We start from the raw sequence: 20,380 nt of genomic DNA on the forward strand, positions 1-20,380 counted from the left end.
CCTCTGATACAGACAATCACAGTGGCCGCGCGGTCTAAGGCATGCACTGTCTTCGCTCCCTCGAACGCTGAGATCATGTGTTTGAATCCCACTCGAGACGGATGTCTTTGTAAGTTTTTTCCTGTGTTTGCGCTGTTCTGTGCAGGTAAGGGCCTTGCAACGGGCTGATCCCCCGTCCAAGGATTCCTACCGACTGTGTATAGATTAAGAAACTGAAAAAGCGGCCAAGGTCCATAACGGCTATGCAGCCATAGATAGAGAGATACAAACAAATAAACACATTTGCTTTGTACTCCATAGGCCTTAATCCCACGCAAGAGTAGTATCCTCCCCAAAATGTTTTCTATGAGTTGCCCGGACTCTGTGCACAACAGAAAATTGAAGGCCGAAGGTGTAAGTTTCCAAAAGGACAGGAGAGTACCATCAGGAAACAAGACTTAGTTTAATTAGAAATCGATACTTTGTTAATCTAACTTCATGAAGCCTGCGTATGAAACATTCATCCAAAGAAACGTGACGTTAATTCAAGTCTTTCCTTTATAAAATGTGGACAGGAAAGAAGAAATGTTACGTGCAACACTACCAAAAACACAGAATTCCAAATATATTTGTATGTACGTATGAATACGTATAAATACACAAAAATAATGTCAAAGGTAATATGCAACCGTTTCACGAATATAACATGAACAATCTTCCTTACCCTCGGCCGCAAATAAGCACCTTGTAAAGGACAGCTTCCATTCCCCAAAACAATACACACGAAACCTGGCAGTAGCAATACGATGGGGTCGTACGGGGTGTTCACTGGCTGAAGCGGGGTGGGTGAGACCTTAGCCAGCAGAAATGTCATGGCATTATTAAAGTGTGATGAGGGCTGTGACGTCATACACGCTACTTCTGAACTTTAGAGCGTGGGTGAAAAGTAAGTGGTTTTCTGATTTCATGAATCTTGCTATAAGCTAGAGAATAGTAAAATTGCAACCTATCTATAAAAACTGCACCAACAAACGTGGAGTTCCAAGCAGAATTTACAATGCTTGCTTTCCTATAGCACAGATTTACAGAACTTACTGCTGTTCAGGTTTAGCCCTTGAAGCCTTCCGGGGTAAAGGAAAAGAGTTTTATTTCCCTGAACCCACTGGTGAAGACTAACTCGTTACTTAATATGTTTACAGTCAAGAATAAAGCGTGCATTTTATTCTAACTTTTAAAAACTTACATAACTCTCACAACCACACAAGTCTGTAATCTCGTTTTCTTCCATGCTAGTAGTGTAATTTCTGAACGGGACGTGTAAGCTATAAATAAAGACTTTGAACGTCACACAGTACCGAAATTACATACGTAAGATACGAATCACCAGGGTGCATAGTGAGCTTAGTTTCAAAGATCTTCCTCTGACATAATGAATTAATAAGACAAAACACTTACAAGCCTACTATAATTCGAAAAAAAGATAACCTGGCGGAGTTCCCGTTGATGAGGCACTGTGCAGTCCTATAGAGTTATCACTATAAACATAACTATTTGTTTACAACAAACGTGTTTGTTGGGAACAAACTATATATATGCTTAAAGAAAACTACATGTGAGCAGCATCAGGTTGATTTCTACACTTATTGCCAAAGGAACTCCTTAGTCCAGTCCTTCTTTCTGGGTTTCTTACGATGCTGTCAGTACCATGACTATGTAGCACTGGACGATAGGATTTGGAACCAGAAATTTGCCTGGAAGGACTGAGGAAAATGATAAAAATCTTCGGTTAAGGTAGCCGATGTCCCAGCCAACATTCGATCCGAGTACCTCCTGGATAAAAGTCCAGAGCGTTACCGCTACACCAGCCTCCTCGGTATCACAGTCTCACTTACATTACCGGTTATTATCGCCTCATATACACGAATCAGCCCTTTTTATAACTCTCATGCAGCTGGGATAAAAGTCACCATGTCTTAGGGCGCGTCCACATTACGCGTGCTCGTGTGACTCGCTATGCTCGCGAGTAATGTGGGCGATATGACAAGTCACGAGACAAGCAAATTTTAAATTTCTAATTTAAAAACTATAGCCAATAAATTAGAATACGACTACAGCCTACACACACTACGAGTAAATATACGGATCCTCACGCGTAGAAGCCTGGCGAGCAACTGAAGTAGTGTGGACGAAGATTTACGCGCCAAATAAAACCCAAACGAGTCTTCCGACGAGCACAAGCCTGGCGAACACGAGTAATGTGGACGCGACTTTACACTTAAGTTGTCACGGAATTACTTTGTCACCATTCGTTGTTGAGGAAACAAGTGTTTACCCAGCCGTTGCGTAGCGAATGATCATATTCGCTTCTGCTATTATTCAAGTTTTTAGACAGCGTTTACCTGGCCGTTACCTAGCATATCATCATATTGGTCACAACATGGGCGAATCTGTCTTTGAGCGAGAAAATACTTCCGTAGTGGAAACTACATGATGTTAGTGGCATAATACTAGGCACGTAATGCACTTAACCGATATTTCTCCATGTTTACCGCCATTCTCCGCTATAGACAGATATGTGTACAATAAGAAGGGTGAAATGGAGTCTTATTCACAGAGATATTGGGTTTTCGGACTTTATCCATCGTCCTGGCTTTAAGATAACTAAGAAAAACACGACGTTTCGGAAACTGGATCTGTTTCCGTCCTCAGGTGAGGGAAAACACCTATTCTGTTGGGTCCCTTAGAAAGAGCTAGCCTCAATCACTGGAGTCTTATTTGCCATTTGAGCTACATTTCATGCAGCAAACGCGTATAAACTGAAAATAAATGTCTATAATTCTCCAACAACTTAGTGACAATATAAATAAATGCAAAGTACGTTGCCGCAAAACAACACGTTCTACTCATAAATTACATTGTTAGTTTTCAGCACACAAACATATTTCAAATTCCACTAATTATAAAATAACTGTGTTAGACACTGGCCATTGTTAGTCTAATTAAAATTATGCGTCCATGAAAATGGATCTATTTCCGTAATCAGGTATAAAAAAGCGGTGAAGTAACCTACTCAGCTGCGACCGCTAGACAAAGTTAGTCTCGGTCATTGGATCCAGCAGAAGCAGATCCAGCTCCCGAAACACCGTATAATATTAAAAACTATTAGGACGACAATGTCAACAAAACAATTTCATACTTAATAACGGACTACTGACACAAACCTTCAAAGGATCATGAAATTACTATACTAAAACGAATTCACACCATGACAGTCTTTTCAAGAGACCGTTTCAACATCACAATTTCTTCAACGCCGTCCATATGTTAACGTTTTTATAATTCCGATCCAATCATACATGATACCTATTCAACTAGTCTTCATCTCCTTCACTTACCCAAGCTGAGAGTATACGGGAAGAAGTAAAAACGAAGGAGACATACTGAAATTATACTGGACCTCTTGAATCTCTTTCGGACATCGATTCGCCGTGCTTTGGCGGCAACTTCTCTGACAGTCTTGTACGGTGTGTAATCGAACCGCGAAACTGTAGGAGCCAAGTTTGATATCTTTACCCTTCTCAGCCCAGTGTCACTTCCCGTATGACTTGATTTAACGTATCAAAACTCCGTATTCTGCCCACGGTGTTTATTTGTGTGTTTTATATGATCCTCACAACAAACAGAAATTGTTTCCCTATATTAACCGGGTGAAGTTTGTAGCGGGGACGTAATGTGCTTCCTCTGAGGTGTGAACTTCATATTTATGTATTATTTAGACGATATTCAGTTTCTCAATGGTTAATACAGCAGAGCTTCATTAAAATATTTGGAAGTCAGTGCAATTGCTCAAAATATACTGGGAATATGTGGTACAATATCATACGAAATCACAAAATAGCGTTCTGGTTGAATATTTCATTTCCAAGATGCAAGAAATTACCGCCTCTGTGGTCTAATGGACAGCGTTCCTGGCTACACACCCAGAGGTCCGGGTTCGACTCCCGGCGCTACCAGAGTTTTTCTGAAAATTGGTGGGTCTGGAACGGGATCCACTCAGCCTCGTGATGATAATTGAGGAGCTATTTCAAGGAAATAGCGGCTACGGTTTAGAAAACCGAAATTGACGGCCGTGGCGATTCGTTGCGCTGACCACACGACACCCTCTACCAGCAAAAGTTGGCACTAAACTTCGCCGACAAGTGGCGGTCGCTCGGTCGGCATAGTTCGCTTGCGGACTAAAATAACGAAGTTTTTTTTTAGTTGAATGTAATAAGTAAGAACTTTGTTCGAGGTGTGGCGCTCACTGCAGTTAATATTTCCCAATTACTGGTTCCAGACTGAGTGAGCTGCGTTCGGTCCCCAGGGGGTCTTTATCTATCTTCAAAAGTAACCTAAATTCAATTTCAAGATACTCGTTATAGGTCCGTGTCCGGCACCTTCATTCTATGAAGGGAACAAATAATATTTATTTTCAGCACCGCATTACACTCTTTACTGGTTGATATATTTAGGTCTACGGTCGATTTTTGACGGGGCATATAATTTAATTGCTATTCAATATATCCACAAACTCTAGAAGCAACAATTTAATAATATAAATATACAGGCCCCCAAGCGAACTAAATCACAGAAAAAACAAGTTATACTAGTGAAATGTTATTACTTCTCACTATAAAAGGTAAAGCTATCCCTGTAACAGGCCATGGAGGCCCATATGGTTGTGTGATGTTGAGGGTTCCACATTATCTAGACAATCGGCTCACAGATGGCGGCGAGGTTGTCAGCCTTACGCGCCGGCCGCCCTTTACCCCCAGGAAGATTCCTGGTACTCATTTCTGTCAGAGGCTGAGTGTGGCTGGAAGGAATAGGTCAACTGAAGAAAATAATCCACCGCATCGGGACTCGAAACCGCCACCTTCGGCTTGTAGCATAGTGGCTCAACCAACTACGCTACTGCGTGCCCTTACTTCTCACTACATCTATGCCGAATTTCAGAATTACGTCACTTTGAACCAATAAGAAGCTAATGGCTGTCTACGCGATAAGTGCAGAAGGGGTAACAATGATCGTCCTGTTATAAATTCGTAATATTCTCTGCCCCACAGACTTCACAGCGTGCGCGCCCATTTCACTAATAGATGACGGTGGCAGGAGCCTTCTTAGAATGCCCCGCCCAGTAAACCGTGAACACGTGACTTACTTTCTAACATTCACAAGGGCAAACACTCAGCGGCAGGTCGTTGATGGACCCCGGTACTACTTTCCCACCAGGCTTTGACAGTAAGTAGTCCACAAAAGTAACTGTAAGTTGCCAACACGAAGCACGCTCATGCGAAATTAACTTACATAACAAACTACATTCTCTCGTCAGAATTTTCACCTAAGCATTGAGAATTCCTATCATGCCACTCTTGGGTACACGAAACAAATATAAACCAACGCATCTATAAAACAGTTTAAATTCAAATGCAACAGTAATTAATGGTAAAAGGGCTAAGTTGTCCCTGTGCTTAACTAATTAAGCACTGTGCCATGAAGGCGTATGGGGGAGTGGTTGTATAGAGCATATTTTCTTGACCTCTGCATCAGTCGGCGGTGAGTGGTCAGCTTCACATCCCGGCCGCTTTATCCCCGGGGAAAGGGCCCCCGGTACCCATTGGACAGGGGGCTGGGTGAGCCCCAGAGCTGGTCTGGGAGATGTGTAGAAGAGAAAATTCTTGACCCTACCGGAAATCGAACTCCGACCCTTCTTGTCGTCCAGCCCGTAGCCAGTTGCTATACCGACTGCGCTCAATCAAGGGTAGTAGTTATTGTACAGAGATACCATGTATGCGACCAGAAGACGAGGAAGAAGACGTAAGAAGATGCTGGATATTTTTATTTGAAGGAGAAAGCTCTAGATCGCATTAAGTGGAGGAATTGTTTTGGAAGAGACTGTGGACCTGTCGTATGACAGATTACTTACTGATGAATGATTGTAAAACACCAGTCTTCTAAGGAGTCCGGATATTTATGTAGTGACTGTCGTAAGAAACTTCACCAAGTATTGAGCGCAAAAATAAATCGTACAGGTCCATTTTTGTCACTTCGCCTTGGAGAAAAAAAAAACAGGTAATATACGGGTTCAAAAAAAGAAGCCTGAAGAAAATCTACATATGTGCATGCGCACTCTAAAAGGAAAGTGCACTTACTTCTGCCTAATATAATTTCACTGTACAGGGATATTAAAATAATTTAATTCAATGTCCTAGCTCTTAAAATAATTTCGTCATAGTACAAAAGTGGAAGATTTCATAAGTGGGTCACTTCCTACACTATGTATGCGAATTGTAGGAGTAGAAGGTTTCCAGGAAAATGAAACACGCGATAGAAGGGATATCGCCAGGGCAAATTGTTGGCTGCTCTTGCTGACCTCACATCTCTGGCAGAAGAAAAGAAACCCCATCTTGTGCAAATATAATTTATTAACATGTCACGTGAAGATTAATTGACGTGAAAGGGAAATGCTTGTTTTTAAAATGCTATTTAACAACTGGAAATATTTCATACATACTGCAACGGATTTGATCAACACGTTGCCAGGCAGCAGCTCTGTAAACACGGTACAATACGCAAGAATATAGACTGTTCTCTATGGGGTCCGCGCCGTGACTGTTGTTATGCAACGGCTCAGTAAACAAACCTCAGTAGACAGCCTGTTTTCTGTGTGGTCCGTGCCGCGGCTATATAACGAGACTCCAAAGGATTCCCAAGAGGCGGGGTCGAATACCTCCACCTTGACCCTGCGAGTCGTAGGAGGCGACGAAAAGGGTAGTCTCAAATCTTAGACAGTAAAATATGGTCGCGAGTCCGAAAGGACTCGGACCCGAGAAAGACTGCGCTGGCAAGGACCAGCAGGATATACAAAAGACAGATCCGTCCTCTCGTCAGAGAGGGCGCCCCACAAAAGCAAAACCGTAAATGTCAAACAGTAATAAATATCTGGTCATGAGCCCCAGATGACTTACTGATTGACTGACCGTCAGTCGCAATGTGACTTCGACTTGAATCGAGACAGTGAATGAGTGACAGAGTGACAATTCTGAGTTCTCGGTAGGAGATAGCCATGGAAAGTCCGTCGACTTGTGAAGATTAAAGGCGCGTCCACATTACTCGTGATCGTGTGACTCGCTATGCTCGCGAGTAATGTGGACGATATGACAAGTCACGAGACAAGCAAATTTTTAATTTCTAATTTAAAAACTATAGCCAATAAATTAAAATACGACTACAGCCTATACACACTACGAGTAAATATGCAGATTCTCACGCGCCGAAGCCCGGTGAACAACTGAAGTAGTGTGGACGAAGATTTACGAGCACAAGTAAAAGCCAGACGAGTCTTCCGACGAGCACAAGCCTGGCGAGCACGAGTAATGTGGACGCGCCTTAAAAGTGTGATTAAAAGGCTCCATTCATGTGTAGGTAATACTTGGAGTGTGTGATTCAGCGATAGCGCTTTATTTAAATGTGATTACGAGAACTTGTAACCAAGGTGCTAATAAATCCAATCATCCGAACTAGAAACTGTCATTTTCATCGCGCGTACCACCCTACACGTGACTATATTTATGAAACACTAAAACCTCGTTTGGTAAATACAGTCCTCGATGCTCGAAATCATTTGAGCATATTGCTTCATTTATAGATGGCCAAGTTAACGTGGTTCTATCGTCCATAGACACTGCACACTGAGAAATCGGCAACTATTCTGAGAAGAAATTCAAGCTGACTACAGAATGACAACGGTGCATATGCATTGAAAGTTAGGGCATATCTGATAGGAAATACGAAATGGAGTGGGAGCGAATCTTTGTCACACGGGCCACGACAACTTTTCATTCAATAAGGATATTACTGAAAATAACATGACACTCCAATTGTTAATCGCACACCGCCTTCGCCGGGTGTGTCAGCGATTAACCGTCTTATGTTTCCTCAACAGAAAAATGTCTAAATAGAAAGACAACTTCTAGAAATAATAGACATGAAAAGATCCAACATGGAAATCGTCCCGAAGCAGTTCCAGACGTCTTTCAACAACAGGCAGCATCGCTGAAGTGCTGTGCACAATTGCGAAGACTGCTTAAAAGAAGACGAACAGGGTTAACCGATCTGACCTTTAGTCTGGCTCCCAGATAATTATTCCTGGAACTGTTTGAACGGATTTCATATACGCAATATCGGAGAAGGGTTTAACGTTTTCTCTTCTAACACAAGTTGCTCTAACTGCTAAACATTTCCTTCCCTTCGACGAGACTAATATGAAAGCGGAGAGGTAAGGCCGACTACAATTTAGGTTGATTTCATAACATATTAGGATATAAATTAAACAATTACAACTACGCAGGTATTATCGTAACAACTCTTGTTTTTCTCTGCTCCCGGTTCAGCTCTCGACTCTTACTTACTTACTTACTTACTTACTCATGGAGCTGAGCCCTTCTGGAGGAGCCGCAAATTCTGCAGCTACTCAAGAATTTCCCAGCATTTATGGAACCCCAAGGTTCATTACCGTGTTCATAAGAGACCTCCACTGGTCCCTATCCTCAGCCAGATCAATCCAATCAATAACATCCCATCCTATCTCTCTAAGATCCATTTTAATATTGTCCGCCACCTACGCTTTGGTCTTTCCAGTGGTCCCTTTCCTTCTGGCTTTCCCACCAATATCCTATACGCATTCCTTGTCTCCCCCATTCGTGCTACATGCCCTGCCCATCTCATCCTCCTTGACTTCATCATTCTAATTATACTTGGGGAAGAGTACAAGTTATGAAGCTCTTCACTGTGCAGTTTTCTCCAACCTCCTGTCCTCACATCCATTTTCTTAAGTACCCAAGTCATCCGTCCAAGTCCCAGCCAGTTCTCGACTCTACACACAGAAAACAACTATCATGATAGAATGGACATAAGACTGACAAAAAAAAAGGGATAATACAGACATCCAGGCCTACTAATTCGCTGGACAGCAACTACACGGCACAGTAGTGAAAGAACAAATATTAGATGTTGGACTTGTTCTCACAGCAGTGGCAATGAAGAGTGTTTACCTCCTGGCTTGTGACGCAGTATCGTCCGGTAGAAGTTCAATGACATTTCAGAGGAACATACTGCTTCAGGGTCGAAGAACATGTGAAGCAAGCAACAACTTCACCGATTTTTACTAATTTTGGTATGAACGTTATGACACTGGAGACTGCCAAAATCCCGTAATTTATAATTTTCCAGTCAGTAATACTAAAATGACAGATAAACGAACTTGTGACATGACAGTGATGACTTAATGTACTGAAATGATACAGTCTTCGGCAGGTACGAAACTCCTGTCGAGGAAATCTTTTGTAGAATGTTAAATAATAGCATGGCGGCCATAAGAAAGCTTTCTTTAGCTTTCGGTTTGACGGCGATAACTAATGAACCACTGGAGCTTTGTGTGTGATATTTCATATGACGACAAATCATAAATACTCGTATGCCTGCACATATGCAGCACTGTAAGTCGATAATTAAAAACATGCCGACGGTGCGAAAATTGTAGGTTAAATCCGATAGGCTTAATGCAGGCAGAATCTGTAGGCATTAAACAATACGTTCTTCAGACGTTAAATAAAATAGTAATGATAACAGTAACGTACCTTAGGACTAGAGATGTACAAAATATAAAGACGCTTTATAGCTTCTGCGTAGAGCTCCGTGTCATTCTCTTTAAGGACAACGGACAAATGATAGGAGATTCTTCTGGAGGGTGGGGGACAAGGTGAAATTGAATTCACTATTATGGGAACAGAGAAATGTGCAGTGACGATACCAATAAAAATGAAAAGTCTGAAGCAGCCTCCAGGATCGTCTCGGGGAATACAGCTGCTGGCCACATTCGTTTTTAACTTTCTCTCGGTTGTACCCTTGCTGCAGGGGAATGAGAACGACAGTTATTCTTAGTTGTATTAAGTGTGAGGAATGCATCTCAAAAAAAGTGAGAGAATTAAATTGGTTTTAAAATGAGATTGGGTTAGATGTCAAAACCGCGGCGGCCCGGGTTCGATCCCGGGTCTGGTCAAGTGGGATTTGTGGTGGACAAAGTGGCACTGGGGCAGATTTTCTCCGAGTACTTCGGTTTCCCCTGCCAATCTTCATTCCACCAATTTCTCCACAATCACCCTCACCTATCATCTGAGGCTGGTACAATAGGCCAGAAGTGGCCGCAGTACAAGGAACTTAGTCCCACTCCACTAGCAATAAAAAAATATGTCAAAAGCGTAAAACGTATTTGCATGAAATTTGTACCGGTGCTCAGTGGAGAAAACAAGTTATACGTGGAAAATGTATGTAGAAGTATGTCAAAAAGGGTTGACTCAAATAGGCCCTACAGTGATCAGAATAACAATGCATTTTCTCGGTTTTCGCAACTGTGCCTTCCTGAATTACTTTTTTTTTTTCAAAAAAGCTTGACTGCATACTAAGGTATGTATAATCTGTTACAGTTTCTTGTACTACGTGAATTAACAGCTACTTTTCGAAATTAAATCTCGAATAAAATTTGTTTCCACCATTTTCTTCCACCCACCCAAACGTCCGAATTAGCCCCGACGTACCCTATAGCAGAAGGTATTTCCATTGTGAAACTGGACAAGCTATACTTCAGTTACATGAACACAAACTGTAGAAGAACACTAAATTTCTGAGAGTGGCAAAGGGTGGGGCTCCATGCACTTACTACTCGATGACTATCTACAGTTCATTCTCTTTGCATTTCCATCACAGTTCTGTATTTTTCGTCCAAGAAATGAGAACAGAAGTGAAGTGGCATGAGGGGACGAGGTCAACTGATCGATTGAGGAAAAAGAGGATTAGACAGAAAGGCAATGGTACATACAGAACGATGGCGTGATGTGTCCGGGACAACGCCCTCCCAACAAAAATCAACACACAAACGACATCTCAACCTCTCGCACGGAACAGCTGTAAAAGTGCTTGGAAAAGTCGAAAGAAAATCAGCCCGAATCCATAATATGGTGGTTCTTAACATTTGATAAATTGCTGTCTAACCTACACCATAACACGATTATAGAGGTGTAATCCTTAACGGAATACATAGAATTTGCACAAGGGTTTTTTTTTCACCTTTGCATTCTAAACGTCCCTAGTTGTTGCATATAGATTCCATGAGCACGTTAACAATATTAAGTAGATCTGTAGTTTAAAAGCTGTTTACACTTCATATTTTTACTACTGCTTTATTATTATTAAAAGAGATAAAGCTATCCATGTAACAGGCCGTGGAGGCTCCCACATTTTCTAGACAATCGCTCGCAGATGGCGGTGAGGTTGTTAGCATTACGCGCCGGCGGTCTTTTACTCTCAGGAAGATCCCTGGTACTCATTCCTGTTAGAGGCTGAGTCTACCCCAGGGCCATAGCGTGGCTGGAAGGGTTAGGTCAATTGAAAAATCCAATGACCTCATCGGAAATCGAACCCGCAACCTTCCGGAGCACCAGCCCGACTTCTCTTGTTCCTTAGAAACAAAGGCCTACACGTACACTAAAACTAAAGCACCCTGTCAACTTCAAACCTGACCTCCGAAACGTATGAAACACTGCCTACATCCACGCGGTGTAAAGATCTAAGAGTTTTATCCACATCAGTAACATTTAATTTATTAAAAAGCTGCTTACTTCCAAAGAGAAATATGCAAATCTAATGGCGTATCTGTAAAGCTGGTGTTACGAAGAGAAATTTCGTAAAATTCCGAGAAGAAATACGTTCAGACATTCTGATTTAATGCCTTCTATGTTCTTTAAATCGACGAGTTTCCATTTAGAATGTCTCAGGCACTGCGTCAACATATATTTTAACGGCGACACAAATATGAGAAAAAATGTTTCATATTTCATTGAGTCTTGAAACTTGGGTGCGAAATCGTATCTCTCCCATTCGGAGTTGGGAGATGTGCTATGTTTTGGTTTCTTAACCGACTTTCTCGCAGACATATCTTTACTTCAACAGCTTTACTGTGGAGATCGTTTTATTTACTAATCGATTCTTTCCTTGTAGTTGTACGTTAAAGATATTCAGCTAGTCATGTCAACCAGGTCAGCAAAATCATAAATCCAGTCACCATAAAAAAATTGAAGCACTGGTGTGCCTTTCATATTCATGAGCAATTCGACGTCCGTCCTTAAATCGTAGACTATAAAACAAAACAAATAAAAAAACAAACACTGGGGTCTGTAGTCTGCAAGCGAACTATACCGACCGAGCGTCCGCCACTTGTCGGCGAAGTTAGTGCCAACTTTTGTGGATAGCAGGTGTCACGTGGACGCCGCAACGGATCCCCACGGCCGTTAATCTTACTTTTCTAGACCGGAGCCGCTATTTCCTTCAAATAGCTCCTCAATTATCCTCACGAGAGTGAGTGGACCCCGTTCCAGACCCACTACTTCTCAGAAAATCTGTTAGCGCCGGGAATCGAACCCGGGAACTCTGACCACTAGACCCCAAAGGCGGTCTATCCATCTCAAAACTCTTGCTCTACGCAACAATCGTATCCCAGAATTGTACAGCATTATCTCCGTGGTCAGGTTCAGGGTCAATTAAAAGTCTGAGTGAGTTCGAAACAAGTTGACTGCAGACACAACTATGTGCATTATATGAATCACTTCCACTGCCTCTGAACAAAGAGACTGTTGCTGTATCGTGAGATGGCACGTTACCAACTCCGACGCCCGGCTACTGCCCTTGACAATGAATAAGGAAGTGAATTGTTATATACTATAATTCATTAACTGGGTTACGGCACTGGGTCCTACACTACTGTGGAGTCGGATGTTTTCGTTTCCCGCCCCAAAACCGGTAGCACGTGACCTTTATCTGACTGGGTCAGAGCTCTTCTCCTGACTAACTAACAGTAGCGCGCTGCTCCATTTCTTCGGCAATTAATGCTGCCAGAGTTCCGCCTGTTGTGATACCTCAGTTCGTTGATGTTTACACTGAACTTGGCAGAGGTTCACATGATTGTTCACTCAGTTCCAATGGCGTGACCGATTCTTTCATAATACAGTGTTATTCAAAAAGAATGAACCGATTTAATGACGCATTCCTTCAGTCCTCAAGCATCGTCATGGAATGAGTCAGTGACCATTTGAAAGAGGAGTTATCTAAGTTGTGAATGGCTGCCACAGGGGCGCTGAAGTCGCGTCGTTCTTCCGGCAACGTCCACTTGTTCGTTTACCCTCGGAATGGCGAGTCCTCAGCAAAAGGCGTTCTGCGTTCTCGAGTTCGCGAAAACAAATTCGGTTGTCACGGTGCAGCGTGCTTTTCGAAGGCGATTCGGCATTAATCCGCCCTGTCCTAAGAATATTCGACGGTGGTTTCGACAGTTTCAAGAGAGTGGGTGTCTGTGTAAAGGAAAAAGTTCAGGATGACCAGGAGTCTCGGAGGAACAACTGGCGAGAATCCGTGCGGCGTTTGAGAGGAGCCTGCGGAAGTCAACAAACAGAGCTAGCCGTGAGCATGCGATTCCTCAATCCACTGTCTGGCGTGTGCTAACAGTACGTATACACGTCTACATTTGAAACCATACAGACTGCAGCTCGTTCAGGCACTTACCAATGACGACAAAAGGAAGCGGATAGAATTTTGCGATTCGATGCTGAAGATGATGGAAGACGAAACCTTCATTTCACGTTTAATTTTTAGTGATGAAGCGACTTTTCACTTGAGCGGCATAGTCAATCGTCACAATGTGCGTATTTGGGGAACAGAGCACCCACATGAAACAGCTGAGCACGAAAGAGATTCCCCTGTGGTGAACGTCTTCTGTGCTGTGTCTCAGGACAAGGTTTATGGTCGCTTTTTCTTTGAAGGAAACACCGTTACAGGACAAACTTATCTCGATATGCTCCAAAACTGGCTCTTCACTTCACTGCAAGCAGATTCGCATGACTTCATTTTTCAACAAGCTGGAGAACCGCCCCATTGGCACCTGATGGTCCGAGCTTTTTTAACTGAAAAAGTGCCCCAGCGATGGATTGGTCGGAAGGGGGCCAAAGACCTTACTCTTTGTGCTTGGCCTGCGAGATCTCCAGACCTCACTGTGTGATTTCTTCTTATGGAGATATGTGAAAGATCACGTTTATGTTCCATCGCTACCCACTAACCTCAATGACCTTAAACTTCGAATAACAACAGCGATTAACTCAGTGCATCGTGATATGCTGATACGCGCCTGGGAGGAATTCTCTTATCGCATTCATGTTGCCCGTGCTGCAGGTGGTGGCCACACTGAACACTTGCAAGACAGGAAATAAAAGTTGATTGTGAGTAGAATACTTGTGACTTGGCTCGAGTTTTGTATTACTTTCCTTTAATAAAATATTGCGTAATAAAATCGGTTCATTCTTTTTGAATAACAGGCGCTAGGCCTGCCATAGCTCTACTTTCGTCCTCAGCTATCGGGCTTCAAGCTTGTGCTCAAGAATATTCAACGTGTGTTCCAGTGTTTGAGAAATCACATTTCCTTAGAACATTGTAAATCATGACAGATTAATATTAGAAATTATAGCCATGGGGAGGAGAGGATAATGTCTCCTGCCATTTCCAAAAACTAACAAATTCGCCGCCGGTCACGGCAGCCGAGCTGTCTAAGGCATGTACCGTCTTCGCTCGCTCGGAAGACGGGATCATTGGTTCGAATCCCACACAAGGCATGGATGCTTGATGTGTGTGTGTATGGGTTTATTTTGTGTTTGTGTTGTCCTGTATTTAGGTACAGGCCCTGCGACGAGCTGATCACCCGTCCAAGGAGTCTTTCTTTTTCTTGGCACTACAGCCCCAGTGGGCCTAGGCCTACCTCCATGAACTTCTCCGTTCACTTCGGTTTTTCTAAATCTTACACATTCGGCCTTTACAGACACAGAAAAACGAACACACACAAGCTAAACATCCATGCCCTGAGTGGGATTCGAACCCACGATCCCGGTTTCCAAGCGAGCGAAGACAGTAAGTGCCTTAGACCGTTCGGCTACCGTGACCGGCCCAAGGAGTCTTACCGTCTGTAGAATCATCATGAAACTAAGAAATCAGCCCTATGCTCCAAAGTGGGAGCGAGAGGGGAGAGAGATGAAATGAACGAAAATTCGTTGTCGGAACACAGTTCAATTCTTAGTTACGAGTTCATAGGCGCCGTAGCTTGCTTTCGCTGTAATTTCTTAATCATTTGCAGTTTCTGTTATTAAAGCTTGCCGAAAGTATTTCCTGCACCTCACATACCATGAATTCTATTACCTGCATCTGTAATCTGTCATGTTTTCTGCATGGTTTATGTTTTGTGGGGGCTTTTTATGTTACACTCTTTAACGGGGAAATTCTGTCCAAAGAAATGTGAGCCCATGGGTTTCCTTTTATGCTCAATGAAAAAGCAGTTTTCAGTCAATCTTCCGTGCAAAATGCGACAGATGTCTTCCACTTCCTGTCTCTTAGACACTGCAATTTTGTGGGCAGAAAATATTTATTTCATCTAAAAAAATTGCGTTTGGATGTTCATAGAAGGAATCATTACACTGAACTTCAGCACACGCTGCCATAAAGAGTACAAACAAATGTGCATCTGGAGAGTGTTACATCATTAATGGATAATGAATTAGAACAGAGTGACAAATATTCGTCTTTCCCATATGTGTAAATTGGCTATGGCTGGGCTCACATCATTCTGTACCACAGATTGGAAAAAACGGTCACTTACATTCTTGCAAACAAGAGAGAACCCCCATATCTAAGGCAAGATTCTTACTTTAAAAAGCCAACTACAACTCGGGACTCAGCTTTGGGCCCGTAGAAACTGGGGAAATATAGGCGAAATGCTGGGGAATATAAGAATGTGGTCTGTACCCGCAGTCGCTGGTTAGCATTCTTCAGATGGGTGCAAAGCTAAGTCTCGAACAATATTGTAACAGATGAGTCAAGTTAAGGAATCAAGAAACAGAACAATTTTCAAAACGCGTAAGAACTGCGCTCGGAGTCTAAAACATTCGCTTCGAATGCCTCATGCCGTAGGTTGTACATGTCTCCTCTACAGGTTTTGGTGTATGCCCTGATGACAACGCTATCGCTGTAAAAGGACATGGAGGTAAATAGGGTTGTGAGACGCTGAGGCTGCCACATTTTCTCGACACTCGGCTCACAGATGGCGGTGAGGTTGTCAGTCTTACGCGCCGGATCCCCTTTACCCCTAGGAAGGTTCCCAGTACTCATTTCTGTTACAGGCTGAGTCGACCCCAGGGCCATAGTGCAGTTGGAAGGATTAGGTCAACTGAAAAATCCGATGACCTCATCGGGAATCGAACCCGCGAACTTCTGGCTTGTAGCACAGTACCTCAACCAACTACGCTACCACGTGACCCCGGTTTATACCTTGATATTAAATATAATTTAATCCGTTTTGGAGTAGTTCGGAAATAAAACATGGTGAAGGAAAATTCTAGAATAAAAGTACCGAACGAGTTGGCGTAGTGATTCGTATTTGGAAGCTGCTCGATTCGAATCTCAGCCGGACAGAGGCAACTGTATTTAGGTTCTTCGCGGTTTTCCTCAGTCTTGCCAGGTATATAGCGGGAAAATACGTGCATTAGTCCACAACCGCTTCCTTCCAAATTCATCATTCATCTGTCATTCTACCATTCGACACTATACCGTCTGCGATACTGGAAGCGTTGTAAACAAACCACATTCCATCACCATGGAACAAAAGTAATCAACTGCAGCCCTAATTTGAGACGGGGTCGCATATTCTGATACTTCGAGAAACGGATTCGTGAAGTGATAAAGCTTAAGGATCCCTTGCACCAGAAACACCAAAGCGAGGCCTCTGTCCTTGGATCATAATTCAGGTTTAAGGACGTACACTATTACCACTGCATGACATTGCACACTCACCTGAACTGCTAGCAATAAAGAATGCTGTTGTAATACTGTTCTTCAAAATGTCTAAACAATATATTAATTAAGAATAATCAACACACTCCGAAGGAAAGACCCCACCGCTCCACCCATATTACAAGCTGAAGTTCAATTCTGGGCAAGTTGCTGGAGAACACTTGGGATTTCTGGGGTTTCTGGACTCTGTCTATCGTCTCTTTATTTTAAAGAACACAACATCTCAGATCTGCACATCTGTTTCTGTCCTCAGGTGAGGATCTGATACACCTATTCTGTAGAATCACTTACAAGCAGCTAACCTCAATCACTGGACAACCTTCGTTGGTCGGTCATCGACGTAAATTTCTGCTGGTCCTCGCCAGCACAGTCATTCAGATTATTTCTATGTAATCTTGTAATCTTGAATATGGTGTTTGATTATTGGTTTCCTTTCTTGCAAGCGTTTTCCACTTCCTTTTCTATCCTATTATCACAATTTCTATTGTCAATTTTCCTGTTATCTCCTGTTAACAAGCCTTGATCTCAGGTGTCTATGTAGTTGCAGTTATACTGACATACGTTGTCCAGTGATTGAGGTTAGCTCTTTCCAATGGACCCAACAGAGTAGGTGTCTCCCCCCCATTCACCTAAGGTTGGAAACAAATCCAGCTTCCGAAACATTGTATTCTTCAGAATACTTGGTGATGAACAAGTAAATATAACAGTAATCTTGAGTGTTATACACAATCAACAGAACCCCGTAGAATCTACAGGATAACAACGGGCAAGTATAAAAATATTTATATGAAGCATACAGTGAAAATAAGGACAGGTGGATTTTGTAAAGTGGCCAGTGGATTTATGTTGTATTTATGGTGTACTGGATATTACTGTTACAAGTATATTGCAACAGACGTGTTCATTGTAAAGACACTCATTATGGCTTCGGTATGTACAAATCCCACTAAACATGTCATTTTTCATATGGATATCGTACATGAAAATTCATTTCAACGTGTAACTCTCACATGGCATTTTGACACATGCAACGAGGTTGGCTGAATGTTTAATATAGGAGTATGGAGTTGAGATTACAGTCAACAGGCATATAATGCATAAGTTCCTTTCGCAGTAGCTGTTCAAAGATTTGTTGGGACGACATTGATCCCTCCCCATCAGCCCGACCAAAATATTCGTGGCTGGCTCTTGGGTAACACAAGTCTTAAATTGGCATTTGAAATTCTTGAAACTGGTCTAGAAATTTGGAAGTATGTGAGAATTTCTTAAATTTTCAAAGATTCATAAGTGCTGTGTAACTCCTGAATTTCTATAAAAATCAGAAAAATTATAAAACAAAAAGCACATCATTGTACACATAGGAGCCAGAAGGTTGAGGCAAGCCAGGCATTTTCCCAGCATTAAATTTGGAAAGATCAAACTGAAAAATGAAAATAAAGCAAACAATATTAAAATTAAAAGCATTTTAAAAAGGTATCATTGTATCCTGAATAGTCTACAGTGATCAGTAAAAACAGCCTTAAACTAGTTAAATGTGACATTCCCCTTCCCGGAAAAATATCCTAGTGGCACATATGAATGAACACATTTTCAAGTATTCCTTCTGGGTTACATACAGCCCACTGACTTGAAGGCTGAGTAGAGAAGTTAACAAAAGAATAAAAAGTACTAATATGTAGATCAAAGATCGTCAAGGACGAGTGCTTCGATCACAGACCATACCTCAATTACTTATGCAACCACGAATTCATTGAATTGCCTCAAATGTAAGCAAATGTCATTCAGATTTTTTAAATCCTTATGAATATGTGTACTGTCACATATATTCATGACATATCTCATTACCTACTGGCACATCCGTTTTTCATCACACAATGTGATTATTTATACAGCAATATTATATCACTGTCTGGGATTCACGAACAGTGAGTGCTGAAACCATAAATGTTTAAAAGTTGTTGATAAGCTTTAACGTTTCAAAATGTGTATACTACATTCCCGAATCATAATGCAGCTCTTTCTGACTATGAAGCACTATTCGTAATATTTTGTCATAACACTCTGAACAATCAGTGTACGCGCTGATATGTATCATCTGCAATAACGAGAATTGTCAAAGCAATGATCATTGAATGGCCTACATTTCATAACAAAATCGTGTGTAGAATGACAAAGTTTTCTAAAATGGGGCACAATTCAGGCAACAATTAATATTCGCATTAAACTGTGAATCTACTCACCACTTTGATTTACTTCTCCGCCTCACCTGTTTTCCAAAAAAAAAAAATAAATAAAGCACACTTTATATTCACACATTCTGCCTTGCCGCCATATTTGTTTACTACATTATGTCTTCCTATGTTACACTCTGATCCATAGTAGTTTGAACCGTTTGAACCTAGTATTTACTTTAATCGTTGCCGTCACATCTTTGGAGACTTATCTGTGAAGTCAATACGCGCCAAAGTTAAATGCGGACTATTTGTTTGCTTATATTTAACAGTGGTGCCAGTGACTAAAGCGTCGAATAGCATGATGATTAGTGAATGGAGAGTAGCGGTTATGCCCTAATTTGAGATATTATCCCAACTTACTTGTCTATTCAGGCCCTGACCAAGTACCAGTAGCTGTGGGCACAGTGTAACAGCAGGTTGACAATCTGAGGTTGGTAAAATGAAGATGAATAACCTCCACTGTTGGACAAATAACACTTGAATCTGGTTGACATCTCTCACTATGACAACAGCTGCTGTCCACAGGCAACAAACATGCCACAAAACGGAAAGGAAAACTATAAATAATCACAACTCTTAAAATTAAATTTCAAGATTATTTACAGTGTAACAAATATAATTATCTATAGATGGCCTCTGAAACATAACCTGTATTACTATTCATAACTTAATTTATGAATTAACATTAACCACATCCAAATAATATAACTTAATCCTTAAGTCCTTGAGAAGCAAACAGCCAAACAACTAATCAAGATATTCCATGCCTTTTATGGAACCTGAAGATTCATGATGGTGTTACTGATCCATCGGGACCACGTAAATCCAGTCCATATTCCTGGATTCAGTAACAGCAACATTATCTTTGAAGCTGTGTCAAAACTGACAAACATTACAAAATTAAATATTACTGAAAGCCAATGATATTATCTTTAGAACCAATAATCAGTCATGTAAGATTGCATTTACAAACGTAATAAAGGTTAAGATAATACACATGACAACTGTACCTTTCAAAAAAGCAACATATTCAATCAGCACCTACAACCAGGGCTTTTCTCAACTGGTACACACCAGTGTGCCTACCAGTAAATTTGTCCAGTCATGAAACTGCAGATGCATTGCAGTTTTTTAACAGAGGCTGAAACCAAACATGAGAGTCCTGACAAGCATGTTATTAGAAAAAGAGAGCCCCA

General features: G+C 41.7%; 1 protein-coding gene across 1 annotated transcript in view; it reads right to left on the reverse strand.

Annotated features, from left to right (window-relative positions):
* Positions 1-19,242, reverse strand: part of LOC111872695 (phospholipid-transporting ATPase ID) — a 242,203-nt gene extending 222,961 nt beyond the window's left edge. The window contains exon 1 of the mRNA XM_023866826.2: positions 19,191-19,242. The gene's annotated coding sequence lies outside the window, so the exon portion shown is untranslated. The remainder of the gene's footprint in view (positions 1-19,190) is intronic.
* Between the last annotated feature and the right edge of the window lie 1,138 nt (positions 19,243-20,380).

This window comes from Cryptotermes secundus, unplaced genomic scaffold (assembly GCF_002891405.2).
Source record: "Cryptotermes secundus unplaced genomic scaffold, Csec_1.0 scaffold374, whole genome shotgun sequence".
Taxonomy (NCBI): Eukaryota; Metazoa; Arthropoda; class Insecta; order Blattodea; family Kalotermitidae; genus Cryptotermes; species Cryptotermes secundus.